We start from the raw sequence: 13,585 nt of genomic DNA, 5'->3' as shown, positions 1-13,585 counted from the left end.
GAGACCATGTTTTTTGATGGCATCTGATTTTCTTCTTCTGAGGGGAAGTGTCACTTCTCTCCACTGTGTGCTTTGAATACCCTGAAATAATGCTTCTCTCTTTCCTCTTGAAGTGCACTTTGCATCTCAGTTTTGGAGGAGAGCACGTGTCTGGTTTGAACTGGGCAAGATCATCATTACTATTTCCTTTTCTGTTAACCTCCTTGTCTCAAATACAGTTCAAGCATCCTTTAAAGGTTCTTTATGACTGAAAATTAAAACAAGAGAGGTTTTCAAAGACCATCTAGGAGCAAGGTTGGCATCTCTGTAACTACAGATGCAAAGAACTCCGGACATTTAATCGTTAAGACATCACTAACTGGGAAGCCTGCCACCAACATCCACACTTGATGCACATACATTGTCTTTTGGCTCTGTACAGCTATGCCCATCTGTTTCAGTGGCATGGTGCCCACTTATCAGCTTGTTGGACAGTTTTGCTATGCAGAGGTGCCAAATAAAGGTTTTACATGGGTAGCCTGTATAACCCTGAAAGTGCCATTTCTTCTGTAGAAACTGAGAACTCTGAGACATCAATAGACTGTCTTTGTGTTTTTTTTTTTTTTTTTTTTTTTTTTTTTTGCATCCACTGAAGGTGGATTTTGCCCAAGCAATCTTTAAATCCCTTCTACAGACAAATAAAAATTTGGCACTGATGGTCAAAGGGAAAGAAAGCACTACCTACAGGTAAGACGCTTATGAGCAAAGTTACTAAGAGACAAATCACAATGTAAAATAGAGGACAGAAAGTCCAGCTTAAAATAAAACTAAAAGAATACTTCCACATAGGAGTATAGTGTAGCAGTATAGCAGTAGAGTGTAGGTATTGTGCACTATTTACCTCCTTTACTAAAAGGAGAAAAACGTGCAAATATACAGTCTCATCTCAATTTAAGCATTTCAAAACATTAAAAACAAAAGTTTGAAAATGCAGGAATCAGATCACACTGAGAAGAATTCAGACAGATTAATATAAGGAAAGAAATAGCTGAAAGGTTCTAAATAGCCTTACTTTGCCCTATAGGGATGACACGCTATGCTCGTAAAAATTTAATGAACATTTTTTCTGATTGTATCCTCAGTTTATAGTGGTACATTCAGTTGTTTATTCAAAGGTTCTTTAAGAAGAAAAAAAAAATCTCTGCACTGCATAAGTCAGGGTCACAAACTTCCGTGGAGACCATAACTGCACCAGAACTAACAATTATATTAGAATAAAACTGGATCTTGATATAAAGATAAAAACAAGTTGCAGCTGTATGGGATCTGAATCATTAAACATTGAGTAGTCTCCAGTAAAAATATCACATTATTTCTTTAGGTCTAAAAGAATGTCTATCATTTTCACATTCACGGGAGCAATTTAATGGAAAATGGTTTGTAGATGTATTATTGCCTGTGATGAGACAAAAAAAAATGTATACAATACTAAAAGCAGATTGTTAAAATAGTTTTGGCAAGAAACATTTACAGCTTTGGTGCATTATTTTCTACAACAAACTTGTGATTAATGAAAGACCTGAGGTTTGAGGATCACTGGTGTAAAAGATTGAGAGAAAAAAAATAACTGGAAAACTATATTCTAGTGCTCTTAAAATCATCATTAAAATATGTGGATAGTGTAGAAGCCAAATTAAAATATAGCTGCAGTTGTTTTTAGATGTACCACCTGAAAACAGTCACTGTTCAGTGTAAATGATAATACAAGTTAAGCTTATACCGGATATTCTTTTTATCACAGTCCTAATTCAGTGACTTTGGATCCAGGCACTCTATCAACTTTAAATAATGTATTTCTTTCAAAAAATTATTGAGGATTACATGCTGAGAATATTAAAATGACTTGCAAGGTAATATATACATATGAATTCATATTTGTCATGTACCACTAACAAAATCTTTAGAGCAAAATATTTGATATAAGAATGTTAGAGGATATAGCAAATGCAGTTGAGAAACCTAAGAATAAGAATACCTTTTCCAAATGCTGGCGTGAAACCGAAGAACAACTTTGCTTCTTCGAGAGGATGTTGGACCCCTTTGAGAGTAGGTGCGGGTTCCTCCGCACCTAACTTAATCTATGATTCTCTGATTGTTACAAATCTTTCTCAGCATCATGACCCCATACACGCTCAAGTAGAAAATCATACCTATTATGCTGATAAATACCCAGCGTGACACAGACCCTTTCCCTGCACTTATCAGAAAAGAAAAAAATAGCAGGTTGCTGAAAAGATGATAGCTCAACAAATTATAAAGAGGTAAGCAAGGTCAGCAGTAAGGAAACACACAGCTGACAGTTCAAATGGGGTGAGAATATATCCAGATGTCAAGATGGTATTTGATGACAGTAGTAATGAAAGCTCCCACACTGTGGCAAAAGAGCCACGTTACTTCCATTGCAGCAACCCGCCTCACTATGCAAAATCCAAGACCACTGTGCCAAGACACTTCGCCAATAACCCCAGTGTTGCCACATCAGAAAGACTGTGATGACAGTTTTATGACGGGAGACAACAGCATGACAGACTGATAACTCTGCTTGGAAAAGGGATGAGTTTTTGAGATGACTGGATTGAACTATTCCAAATTCTGTAAGGTATAATGAAAACCGTACAGGTTTCTCCCACTCTCCAACTCCATTTCAGAGTGCCAGATCAAGTGCATACTCCTCCCTGCAAAGTGGAAATAAGTGAAATCATGCATGCGGAAAGCACTGTCAGTTTTTAACGGTTATTGCCTTAAGAACAACAGGATAGTTGTGTGACCATCGTAAAAATTTGCAACTGTGCAAGCTAAAGTTCATGCTTACATTTTATGCTTAAATTAAATTAGAATATGCTTCGGGGTACTACTGATTGTCCAGATGATTCAAAAAGAATTTCCTCAGATCACCTCGTCTGAGTATAATAATGTATTTCATGAAAAGAAGAAAAGATGCGTCAAGCATCCCAAGGAAATCAAATCAAAAATCTGAGAAATTAAGAAAATTGAGAATTGTAGTTTACCCTGTTAATTTGCATTAACATCCAAGTCTTTTTGTAGATGATGTTCACTATATGCTGCTGCTCAATATGTCCTTTTACCTTCATCAATCAGTGCAGCCTTGTGCTTTATTACTGAATGTCATCCACGTCCTATTTCTCATAAGATTTTCTTAGCTAGCTTACTTCAGCTTCTGAGTACTTCTTAGGCATGGATTACCTTCATAAGACCCTGGCTGGGCAAGGTAATAGCTATTAGTCCCATGTTAGAGATGAGAAATTTCTACCACAAATGAGTCTGAGCCGCTGAAGGCAACCACATTATTCATTACCACTAAGAAGCCCATGTTGTGCACTAATAAGGAGATGCTCACTTTGATCATGCAATTAAAGACTGTAGCATAATTCAGAAACACAGGTGGCTAAATAAAGGTCATGCAGGCCACATTAATTCTGGAACTTTCTCGGGTTTGGATGTGGTATTTGTAGCTTTAATCATCTTGTGCTATGGTATGCATAAGTGTGTGGAGGTATATTTACAACTGTGTTACACTGCGGGTCCTGGGCATTATGCAGTCAGGTAGCCACAATTAATGACATGTGATGAGCAGCATCCTCTGTGTGGGCAGATGATAACAGGACAATAAAGCTCTTTTAGCTCTTAGATAATCTTCTCTTAATGCTTAGGCGTAAATACTTCCATCTCATTTAAAGAAAATGTTGAGAAAGAAACAAAAAAGAAAGAAAGAAAGAAAGAAAAAAGCATGCACCATCAGCAAAGCCCAAAGCTTTAGCCTTTTAAAACAGGCATGCAACACTCAAGGCAATGAAACTACAGGGCTCAGCACCAAACTAGTCACATCTATAGGGGATACCGGCTCCTCTGGTCTGCTTCCATCCCTTTTGATTTCTCTTGAAATCACTGCCCAGTCCAACAAAGCGAGATGAATTTCCACTGAACAAATGAATGAATGAAATGACAAATAAAAAGATTTTTTTTCCTCAGTGATTTCCTGTTTCTAATTCATTGATCTAACTGATGAGAGTGCCTGAATTGTTTTAACTGAAAAATAATAAATAGCTTTAAGAGAAAGTTTAGTCTAAAGGGCTTTACCTTAGGCAGCTCGTAAAAGTGTTTCAGGTTCTGCAATGGAAAAATGCTAGAGAACTTTATGTGCAAAGACTTATTGCCAAACCTGACCATCGTTATGTAAATCAATAAATAGATCCAGTCATTTCTTATTCCCCACCATCCTTTTGAACTTCAGATGTTGAATAAATGCACTGCTGGGATTTCAGTAATATCTAGCTGTTAAGTCCCCTTCTGTTATAATACTTCAAAAGAAACAGAGTTCCATCCATAGAAAAGGCATGTAGTCCTTTCGTCTATTAAACTAGAAATTTCTGTGGATTACACAAATCTTGCTGATTTTTGCTGGTCATCTCTCCTCATCATTGGAAATTCCTTGTGCCCTCATTCCTTTAGTATAGATGCCACACAGCAGCAGTAATGCAGGGAATAGGCAGGAGAGATTGCAAAGCAAGGAAAGGAGAGATGTGAATAATAATACTGAGAAGACAGACAGAAGAAAAAATCTTAAGAGAGTGAGGAGTGAGTAAAAGGTTAAGTAACTAAGACAATGTTCAAATACATAAGCTGCAGGAGGTCACTGGAGAATATAGCCATATCTTGAATGCATGAAAAGGGTAATTTCATTGACAGTAGAAAAGGATAATGCTAAAATGTAGACAAGATCTGTTCTTCACACAGACACATGGGAACAAATGCCAGAAAAATAAAAACTACATGGGAAAAAAATAAAAAGAAAAAATGGCAGAGTATCATTATCGGGCCAATATTGGTCAGCAAGAAACTAGAGGCTGAGGGTTAAGAAAACTTCAGTGGCAGCTGGAGTCTATCCCAGAGCACTAATGAAATGGTGAGAAAGATAAAAGAACAATTAGCTTATGTTTGCAATCTCTTAGCTGCACGTCCACAGAAAAGCAATGACAGCAACATCTGTATTTAACACAAAAAGATGGAAAATCTAGAACACCCACAGACTTGTCACATAAAGCTAGCAATAAAATCAGAAAACCAAGACCCCTGCTGTCCCACAGCACTGATTGGTCCAAAAGTCTTCGGCTAAATTAGTTCTGGGGCAAACTCCTCCATTCCCAAGTTTAAATGAGGACCTATTGCCATGATAACATTCCCATGGTGCTCATTTTGGAACAAAATGCTGCAGAAAGCAGGCAAAGCATTACAAGAGGCAGCTGTGCAGCTGGGATAGCTAACTCACACCTCCTATTTACCCCCAGGGCTGTTCTTCTAAGTGTGCTGATGCTTTTGACTGCTGAAGGTGTATTAGGAAGCAACGAAGTGGATCTTTTCTTAGTTATCCCGTGGGATATTCCTGCAGCACATTCAAACTAATAAATGGCAACTCTTACAGAAGGTCTCAAGTGCAGATTGCAAATGTGATCCCATAACTCTCCCTGGAAAGAAGCCAGAAGCTGGTTGGTACAATTGTTTTGTTTCAGCAGGGATTCCTATCTTAATACCTTATTTTGCTGTGAAACTGAAAGACCGCTATATATAAACCTGCAGGAATTAAGCCTAAAGCAACCTAGCATATGATGTTTTTTATTGATGAAAGAAAGATAAGAGAATATATGGAAAACTCTAGGAAATCCCTGAATCTTTATCTTAAGAAACATATTAGCCCCTAAATTTTTGAGTCTGGCATGAATTTTATGATTCAGAATCTCTCCTCAAAATGATCTGTAGCCAGCAGGTATAAATGGCTTCTATGACAGACTGGGAGAGAATCGCTCTTCAACATGGCAGCTCCTTCCAATATGCTTTTTTTGATACTCAACTTACTCCAAATATTGAAGCATGTTTACCATAACAATAGAGATCACAGGAACTCGAGGGACAGGGACAATGTGCAGCTTTCCATGAGTTTAAGGATCTTTCATGCAGTTAGTTTTTATTTTGCTCTCTCTTCCTGCTAGGAAGCAAGACAGAGTATAGGGGCCCTAAACTGAATATATAATATATAGGTACAGCATATCTGGGACACAAATATATAATTAATAGAATCCTGTAGAATTTGGGATTATGAGTAATTTTAGCACTTTGGATTGATTATTAGTACTTAGAAATCAGACAAGAAGCTATGAGTTCATGAAGGAAACATAGGGAGACTTGTTACCATTTTTTTCAAGAGGACATCCAATATATCACAAGGTTGTGGCATCTGACAGACACACATTTATTAAAGAACAGCTATGACATCCGTCATATTTCTGAATGGTAGCTCATCATTAACTGGGAGAACAATATAACCAATGTAGATACCTTCATAGAAGAAGGAATCCTGTTTTACCCAACAGGGTAAACAACATTTTAAGTTAACATAAGTCCTATGGACAACATTTTAGGTTGTGATTAGCTCTTTTGGAGACAGAAGAACACACTTCAAATTATCAATGTGTTCTAAATGCGCATACAGTACTGCAAGAATGAAAAAAAAGGAAAACAGAGTTTTGTCTTTTTAACAGTAACAGAGAATGATTTTATCTCTACTGTTAAAATAAAGGTTCATTTCTGTTCTCAACTGAAATCTTTGAGAGTGGAGGTGGGGAAGGCACCTAACTTTACATGATTGCTGTTACATCATTAGGATAAAAATACTACTTCATTACTATGTTGTCTTCCTTTTCAGTTAATCTGACGCATATGCACAAAAAAATCCCACACTAATAGTAATTTCCTATTCCCATCTTATTTATATTTCTGTTTTACGTCAGTTTCTTATTAAATAATGAGAAGAGAACTGTGCAAATATACAAGTTGAGTATTCTAGAGATCATCTGAACCGTCAGTAAAATCCACATATCAACCTAACATCATTTTTGACATCACAACTGAACTCACATCTTTAATTCTTTGCCTCTGTTGTCAGACATAGTGTTGAAATATTTTTTTTAGGTTGTTTGCAGCTTTGCCTTACTCCAAGAATAGCTTTACACATGTCAGTTGCTCCTGGCATATTAAGAGTTTCTCCAGTGGTATGAGATTTTTCTGCCTTGTGTCGCTATCCTAAGAGAGATCAGGTAAGCAGCCTTCAATGCTTTCCCTGGCATGGTAACTACTTTTTTTTTTTTTTTTCATAAATGATATCTGCCTATTTTCTTCTTGTAATTTCTTTACGAAAAATCTATAGCCTTATCTTTAAACTCCTGTCACTTTGTGGCCAAGTGTCTGAGAAGCTTTGATGGCTTTATTGATTAATTTGCAAGCACAACTGCAGAACTTTTCTGCACTTATCACAAAATTAAAAAAAAAACCTCAACATCATCTCATCATACTTTCTGAAAAGCCTTTTCTAAAGCCAGCACAGGTTATTCATCTAAAAGGATTTTTGAAGAGCATTAAAATGTTCACCACTATTTCAACTGCTGTACTTGCATTATTAATTGGGGCCAAAGAATTTCAAATTGTGGTGGCCATTCTATTCCTAAAGTATAAGACTAAGTAAAATACCAATTTCACAGATTCTTAAGAAACAGAGATGTACGTATCCATTGTATTTTCCCTTGCATTTAAATTTGGATGGCTCCAAACTGTGAACTCCACAATGTTTTTTTCCACACACTTACCATTTTTCATTCATTTTCAGTAACATTGTCACATACAGGCCAACTTTCTATGGCTCCAGAACCAGCCTTCTCTGTATCTATGATGACTGCCTCTACTTTCATAACAGAAAAACTGCTATTTCTCATCATCCACGCAAACAATCACTGGTTTTATTTAATTTCTCATCCCTCTGTATTTTCCCCTTTGTCACCCAAATGTGCTAATAATTAAACCTGACTCAGAGTTTAGCAGATTATAGGGCTCAAAATTAGAGCTACAATGCTAGAACTCAGCATGTCTTCTCTGCAAAGTTCTCGTTCCTAAACGACCAATACAGGAGCTGCTGCAGAACATGTTAACTGATGTTTATGCTATCTCTCTCTGTGCATGCCATACATTATTCCTGCATGTCCATTTGCTTTTGCCCTTTAGCAAGCTCCATACCATGCACAAGGTAATGGTACATTCACTGTCTCATAAGTATAATGGAAAAATATGAAATTTGTGCTGAAAACATTTACTCAGGACATTCAGAAATTTCACATTAAATCTGTGTCCAAACTTAAAGATTTCAGGATGCCCGTCTAAAGATACCTCAGCCATTTCTCTTTCTTTTATGACAGGTCTAACCAACTGGACTTCCTTTAAGAGGAATAAATAATGGGTTCACAAACATGCTGTAGGCCTCATCAATTAATATCTTCTGCATGGACAGAAATCTTCCACAGTTCTTGCAGGCCTAATGGCCTTATTCAGCATGCTTAATTTAATCCCCATTCCAAAAACAAAGAAAAAAAGCAAACATATATGATTAACTTCAACAAAATCCCTTAGGTTGACTATAGTTAACATGGCTTAAACAAAAGAGTCTAGTTACTTGGCTGAAAAAAATGCAATCTTAAATTTGATCCTGTTGAGGAAGGATCTTCATGTTTTGGTTTTATTAAATGAAAGAATAATATCTAGCAGAAATTATCCAGCAAAATTGAATTCTCTCATTAGTGCTTGCAATGATGTTACAAAACATCATTTATAAGAACAAATAAATAAATAAATAAAAAGGTCCTCCAAAAGTAGATGAGATGAATACAATCAAATACATTAAAACTCACTACAGCAGCAGATAGCAATGCTAGAAGAAATATGTCATCTTAACATCTATGTATTTCTTTGTAGAAATATAACCTATTTTTTAAAGTTTTAAAATTCTAATAATTTAAAATATCTGTAAGGAACTCCGAAACAATGGCAATGAGTGCTGTAAAATTACCTATTTTGATTAGACTAGGTATGGTAGACAGGCCAAACATTGAAATACTTGGTCATGGAGAATTTACATATATGAATATTGGAATCAAAATACTCTTTCACCTATTGGCCTAGGATGAGGTACCTGGCAGGCTGTAATGCAGATGCTAACAGAGATTTCAACTATAGTACGCTGCTGCCTGATCAGGAAATAAAAAACATGACAATTTTCTAATGCTATCAAGTTCTTCTTTCCATGAAAATTAAATTTATGTAGTAAAAACGGAATGAAGGAGGGAAGGAGGGAGGGAAGGAAGGAGGGAGGGAAGGAGGGGTTAGCAAGGTATGTATTTACTGTTTTCAGGCTCCAACGCATTCACTCTTAGAAATATATTTTAGATTTTTGCTGTTGTTATTTTTGTGTATTTATCATAGGCAAAAATGCATCTTCTGAGTGTTACATTCACCCCTTAGCACCAAATTCTCAGCTGGTACATTCAGTGGAGTTCCAATGGCATGCCATGTATTTATATCAAGATCATAATCCAGGCAAGGATTTAAAATCCTCATGTCTGCTGGCCTGTGATAACTGTGTGATCTTTTTGTGATGCTCCATATCTGATACACGGCAGACATTTAATAACCGCTACGGCATCTAATGTCTCATCTTGTTAGAAAAGGAGACAAAGCTGAAAAGACACTTATCCGTAAGCTCTTATTTCAAGACAATCAATTTACTCTTCCATAAGAACAACATCCTGGCAGCAACCAAATGGTTGCCACTAGTCTGGACAGCCGAGCTGCAGCAATGGGTCATCTCTATGTTTTCCCCAAGTAAACAAGGAAAAATATCAGAGCGACACTCCCACCTTATGCAATTGCAGGAACAAACCAAACACGGAGAGTCACTGAGCCCTTTCTGCGGGCATTAGGCTGCTAGATCCAACTGGGGAGCTCCTTTCAACATGGGAACCTGGCCACAGTATGTCTGTGCCAAAAGCAGAATGAGTGTCTCTTCAGTTCAGCTTTACTCTTGCCTTTGCCACCGCCTTTGTCACTCTCTTCTCTCCTTCCCCCTTTATTTTTCCCTCGAAGTTGCTGTCTTATCCCACCAACCTTGCATTCTTATACTGTTCAGTACAATAGAGCTCATTCTTGGTTGTTTCTTAGAAAATACTGTAGCAAAAGTGATTAATAATAATATAATCAGCAGCAGCCTTTCAGACCATGCATTTTACTGCATGATATTTCAGATCCCAGCATTCTGCCAAGAAAGCTTAGTTAAACTAAAAGGTGTGAAATTAGTCTGCAAATTTCCAGAAAGCATATAATTTATTACTTGCATAAGCATGTGATAATGCTCACAAATGCACTTTCAAAATTGCAAATGCATGGAATTCAAATTTTGAAAACTGGACCTTTTTAGTCTACAATTAATCAAAAGATATTTATGTAAATGCATTATTTCTCAAAAGTTTGGCTCTATTATCATAGAAACAAACTTCCTGATGCATTGGCTATTTGATACTAAGTATAATAACAATATTATAATCTGTTTATTTATAGTAAATATAGCACATATTCATATTGAATGGACTTGTTTAACAAATAGGGAGGAATAGTATGTGTGAATGGTTCCTCTGCTTTCTTGAATAATCAATACAGTGAACTATGGATACTGTACAACCATCTTGGATTTGCATTTAACTTCAACAAATATTTAAATGCACACAATTATAATAGTCTTTTTTTCCTCTCAGAAACCTCAGAACTGAGGTTTCATGCTTTTGAAGCTCGTTCATGAGATTATTGTCAGGAAGTGAAGACATTAGGAGCAGTGCAGATTCACTTGATATGTTGTATAAATATTTTCCAAAGTGTTTTTGCAAGGTTGACCGGGCATGTTTCTTTGGTGAAACTTCTTCAAAATTCCTGTTGCAAGTGCTCATTCTACATAAATCTGAAATGCAAAGTCATCATTGTGTTTATGAAGAAGGCTGATATTATTCAGAGGGTTAAAAAGCTCAGAAGGTAAAAATCCTTTCACATAGTAAATTTGCATTTAAATTCAGTTTAATTTATAAGATAAGTTGTTTTTGTTATCAAATTTTATGTCTGGATCAAATTCCACTGGAAATCCCCTTTTCATTAAACCATAATGTGGTTCAGAAATTATAGCCACAATTCCCTAAATGTATTCATACTTATCTTTATGCCAAAGTAGCCCTGCTGGTTTCAGTGTTTTGCTGATGTGTAAAAAGCTAAAACATAGGCACATAGGTGCCTGCAGGATTGATTCCTTAGGTGCTGCATACCTTTGTTCGCTTTAGCAAACCTCTCATGAATCCACACAGCAGTCTATTCACGGAAAATGAAAGAATAGGTAGCTTAAATGCTTTCATGAATGAGTGATATAGAAAACTTGTAATTAAACCTTACATTAGCACACCAGCCTTTTTTTAAAAAAAGCCTTAACAGACTCACTACCTTTTCACAGTATATGTGATATTTGTCAAAGTTTCTGTAAAAAATATTGAAGTAGTGATATTTTGTAACAATTTTTGCATCTAGATGGGTCCTTAAAACTTGTAAGAAAAAGCTAGCAGTGAATGTTATGTGTTGCATTTGAGTACTGAGTGACTGAATCTTGCATATTTTTTTTCAGAATCAAACTGAGATCATTTAGCTTCAGCTAAATTCTCTTCATTTGCTAAAAGCTGATGAAATATTTGGATTGTTTATTCTGGAAGGATACATGGAATTACCTAAATAGGCAGGAGGAAACTTAAAACTGGAGAAGCATTTTTAAATATTCAGCCAAAATGCAGTTATTTACACAGTATATTTTTAATTCAGTTTATTCCGTGGATTACTGAGAGAAAAGAATGAAAATTTGAATGATAATTTTCAGTTTTTATGGATATTAAAAGGCTTTCATTTCTATTGGTGGCAACAGCATGCACATAACTATTGACTCAGTGTTTTACAAAGGATGATTAGCTATTTCTTCCTCTTGTAGAAACAAATATTTCACCCATAACTCAGGAAAACTTCAAATAATTAAACTGTTAGCAGTATCCTTGGATTTTTGTTTTCAAAACTCTATTAGGCTATGAGCCATGACACAACACCATTCAGCTGACAAAAAAAAAAAAAAAAGGGAGATGAGTCCATGCATCCGTGCCTCATTCCCAACTTACATTGGTTGAAAATTTAAAACAAATACAATGATACCCCATTGCTCCATTACATCACTCCTTGTCTGCTCTAGACCGATAAGCCAACTATTTTGAATGCGTGCTGTATCTTTGAACATGAATGGAAAAAAGTATTTTACTAGAGCACTATTTCTAAAAAAAAAAAAAAAAAAAAAAAACCCTTTCCTTTGTATCTTTGCAAGTAAGAGTTCATAAGTGTAAATATTTCCTAGTAAGTGAGTAGAAGTACTGCCAAATAGCAGAGGACAGTAGCAGAAAACTATTCACAGGCATATTCATGAATATTGCTGGCTGGCTTACCCCAGCTGTCATCAGCATTCAGTACTCACCACTCACTGTGGAGCTTCAGATAGATTGCATAAAATAGATGGAGAGAGAGACGATAGATTATTCATTGAGAGTCAGCCCCTACAGGGAGCGGGCTTACATATCTCTGATTTTTGTACTCCCTCATGATAAAGGTTATACTGTAAAGCAATGCAAACTGTCCTCCCATTCAAGTAATCACAGGGTCTGACTGTGACTACTTTGATAGATTTAAATGAGATGGGAAGCATTAACGGTTATAGTTACTTAGTCTAAGACTTCACTGATTAAAAAAAAAAAAAAAAAAATCCCCCACAGAATACTTAATAGAGATGCCCAGAAAGGAACTATTGCATTATGCTAAATTATTTAACTTTTCAGATTTGTTTTCCAAATGTAATAGAAAAAAAATTAAGACACTTCAAAAAATTAACATTAAAACAGAAGTAATCAAGAAAAGTCAATGACCTTATAATGCAGAAACCAGCATAGAATATTTAAGAGCAGTTCAAATTGTAAATCAGTCCTTGAATTGATCTTATTATTTCAGCTGAGTAGTCACTAATGTATTGAGTTATTTTGTGACAAAAATTACTTTCACCTTTCCCCTCAGATAGATAGCTAGTTTTGAAATATCTTGATCCAAATTTGGACCAAGATTGAAATATCACTGTTCAAACAAGCACATTTCCATGTCAAATTTAAATTGTAATAAATGTCAACTTCTAGCAATAATAATAATAAAGTGAACACAAGCTACTTTATTTTCATCATAAAGTAAACTTATTGTTGATTTGGTAAAGTCAGTCACAGTTTGAAGTGTTCCTTTCTCTACCAGGATTTCACATAAAGGGCTGTTTCCTAATGTTAGTAAATGTTAGAGGATGGCATTAGTTAATAATTGTCCCTAGTGTTAATGTTTCTGTAAAGATGTATAGTTCTGGTAGTGAAAATAAATCCCCAGATTGAGTGGACTAACCCTGGATAGTTGCTACATATTAAATGTGATATTCTATATCTGAGTTAATGCAGTGCATGCACAGAAACATTACAAAATATTTCTCATTCAAGTGATAAAATCTTGATGTACTCTTAGGAACCTCATTCAAACACAGTGTCAGTCCAACATACTGTGCTCT

The 13,585-nt window shown here is 35.8% G+C and overlaps 1 protein-coding gene across 1 annotated transcript in view; it reads right to left on the bottom strand.

Moving 5' to 3' along the window:
* LOC148595213 (sodium/potassium-transporting ATPase subunit beta-1-interacting protein 2-like) overlaps nt 1–13,585 on the bottom strand; it is a 431,257-nt gene that overhangs the window by 171,225 nt on the left and 246,447 nt on the right. The window lies entirely within an intron of this gene.

The sequence above is a fragment of the Tinamus guttatus genome, unplaced genomic scaffold, assembly GCF_059628265.1.
Source record: "Tinamus guttatus ecotype Peru unplaced genomic scaffold, ASM5962826v1 Tinamus_guttatus_pri_ptg000141l, whole genome shotgun sequence".
In the NCBI taxonomy this organism is placed as follows: domain Eukaryota; kingdom Metazoa; phylum Chordata; class Aves; order Tinamiformes; family Tinamidae; genus Tinamus; species Tinamus guttatus.
Note: the sequence above shows the minus strand (reverse complement) of the source record. Positions and strands in the feature narration are given on the sequence as shown.